Genomic DNA, 2990 nt, shown 5'->3' with positions numbered 1-2990 from the left:
TGATTTTTCGGGGTTCGTTTGGACATTTTTATCCATTAACAAAGTTTTCAATGCATTTTATGTGCATAATTCAAATCTGAACTACATGCACATGCTCTAGTGCATATAAATTGGTTGAAAATCATATCTATGTCCTTGGGTGCATGCTTAGGTCCCATGCTAGAAATGGGCATGAATTTCAAACACCGGGGCACCATTGATTGCCGGCAAAACATTGAGATCCCTTGTTTTTAAATTCTAGTAAATCCAAAACTCGTCTGAAATCCATGAAACTTGGCATGCTATCATGGAGCGGCATCAACATGTCGTGGTACAAATTTTGTCCCATATGGGGCAGGTTTGGGTATATGCTTCTCACAACAAGCATGATGGTTTTTGGTAGGGAACGTCCTACCTTTGGGGACGAAACGATATCCATTGCCTCTTATTGCTTTCAAATTTTGTTCTCGTGTCAACATAGAACAACATGAGTGTTGTGTCAATTTTGTGATTTGTCAGGGTTCTGTTGGACATTTTTACGCATTAACTGAGTTTTCGATGCATTTTATGTGAATAATTCAAATTTGAACTACATGCACATGCTCCAGTGCATATAAATTGGTTGAAAAATCAAATATGTGTCCTTGGGTGCATGCTTAGGTCCCATGCAAGAAATGGGCATGAATTTCAAACACCGGGGCACCATTGATTGCCGGCAAAACATTAAGATCCATGGTTTTACAATTCTAGTAAATCCAATACTTGTCTGGAATTCATGAAACTTGGCATGCTATCATGGACCGGCATCAACATGCCGTGGTACAGATTTTGTCCCATATGGGGCCGGTTTGGGTATATGCTTCTCACAAACCGGAGCTTATCACAACAAGCATGATGGTTTTAGGTTGGGATAGACCCACCTTTGGGGATGAAACGATATCCATTGCCTCTTATTGCTTTCGAATTTTTTTCTCATGTCAACATAGAACAACAGGAGTGTTGTGTGAATTTTTGTGATTTTTCGTGGTTCGTTTGGACATTTTTATGCATTAACTGAGTTTTCAATGCAATTTATGTGCATAATTCAAATTTGACATACACGCACATGCTCCAGTGCATATAAATTGGTTGAAAAATCAAATTTGTATCCTTGGGTGCATGCTTAGGTCCCATGCAAGAAATGGGCATGAATTTCAAACACCGGGGCACCATTGATTGCCGGCAAAACATTAAGATCCATGGTTTTTAAATTCTAGTAAATCAAAACTTGTCTGAAATTCATGAAACTTGGCATGCTATCATGGAGTGGTATCAGCATGCCGTGGTACAAATTTTGTCCCATATGGGGCAGGTTTGGGTATATGCTTCTGACAAACCGGAGCTTCTCACAACAAGCACGATGGTTTTCGGTAGGGAACGTCCCACCTTTGGGGACGAAACGATATCCATTGCCTCTTATTGCTTTCAAATTTTGTTCTCGTGTCAACATAGAACACCAGGAGTGTTGTGTGATTTTTTGTGATTTTTCGGGGTTCGTTTGGACATTTTTATCCATTAACAAAGTTTTCAATGCATTTTATGTGCATAATTCAAATCTGAACTACATGCACATGCTCCAGTGCATATAAATTGGTTGAAAATCATATCTATGTCCTTGGGTGCATGCTTAGGTCGCATGCTAGAAATGGGCATGAATTTCAAACACCGGGGCACCATTGATTGCCGGCAAAACATTGAGATCCCTTGTTTTTAAATTCTAGTAAATCCAAAACTCGTCTGAAATCCATGAAACTTGGCATGCTATCATGGAGCGGCATCAACATGTCGTGGTACAAATTTTGTCCCATATGGGGCAGGTTTGGGTATATGCTTCTCACAACAAGCATGATGGTTTTTGGTAGGGAACGTCCTACCTTTGGGGACGAAACGATATCCATTGCCTCTTATTGCTTTCAAATTTTGTTCTCGTGTCAACATAGAACAACATGAGTGTTGTGTCAATTTTGTGATTTGTCAGGGTTCTGTTGGACATTTTTACGCATTAACTGAGTTTTCGATGCATTTTATGTGCATAATTCAAATTTGAACTACATGCACATGCTCCAGTGCATATAAATTGGTTGAAAAATCAAATATGTGTCCTTGGGTGCATGCTTAGGTCCCATGCAAGAAATGGGCATGAATTTCAAACACCGGGGCACCATTGATTGCCGGCAAAACATTAAGATCCATGGTTTTACAATTCTAGTAAATCCAATACTTGTCTGGAATTCATGAAACTTGGCATGCTATCATGGACCGGCATCAACATGCCGTGGTACAGATTTTGTCCCATATGGGGCCGGTTTGGGTATATGCTTCTCACAAACCGGAGCTTATCACAACAAGCATGATGGTTTTAGGTTGGGATAGACCCACCTTTGGGGATGAAACGATATCCATTGCCTCTTATTGCTTTCAAATTTTTTTCTCATGTCAACATAGAACAACAGGAGTGTTGTGTGAATTTTTGTGCTTTTTCGTGGTTCGTTTGGACATTTTTATGCATTAACTGAGTTTTCAATGCAATTTATGTGCATAATTCAAATTTGACATACACGCACATGCTCCAGTGCATATAAATTGGTTGAAAAATCAAATTTGTATCCTTGGGTGCATGCTTAGGTCCCATGCAAGAAATGGGCATGAATTTCAAACACCGGGGCACCATTGATTGCCGGCAAAACATTAAGATCCATGGTTTTTAAATTCTAGTAAATCAAAACTTGCCTGAAATTCATGAAACTTGGCATGCTATCATGGAGTGGTATCAGCATGCCGTGGTACAAATTTTGTCCCATATGGGGCAGGTTTGGGTATATGCTTCTGACAAACCGGAGCTTCTCACAACAAGCACGATGGTTTTCGGTAGGGAACGTCCCACCTTTGGGGACGAAACGATATCCATTGCCTCTTATTGCTTTCAAATTTTGTTCTCGTGTCAACATAGAACACCAGGAGTGTTGTGTGAT

This window comes from Triticum dicoccoides, chromosome 1A (genome assembly GCF_002162155.2).
Source record: "Triticum dicoccoides isolate Atlit2015 ecotype Zavitan chromosome 1A, WEW_v2.0, whole genome shotgun sequence".
Classification (NCBI taxonomy): Eukaryota; Viridiplantae; Streptophyta; class Magnoliopsida; order Poales; family Poaceae; genus Triticum; species Triticum dicoccoides.
The sequence above is the reverse complement of the archived record's forward strand: the minus strand, read 5'-3'. Positions refer to the sequence as shown.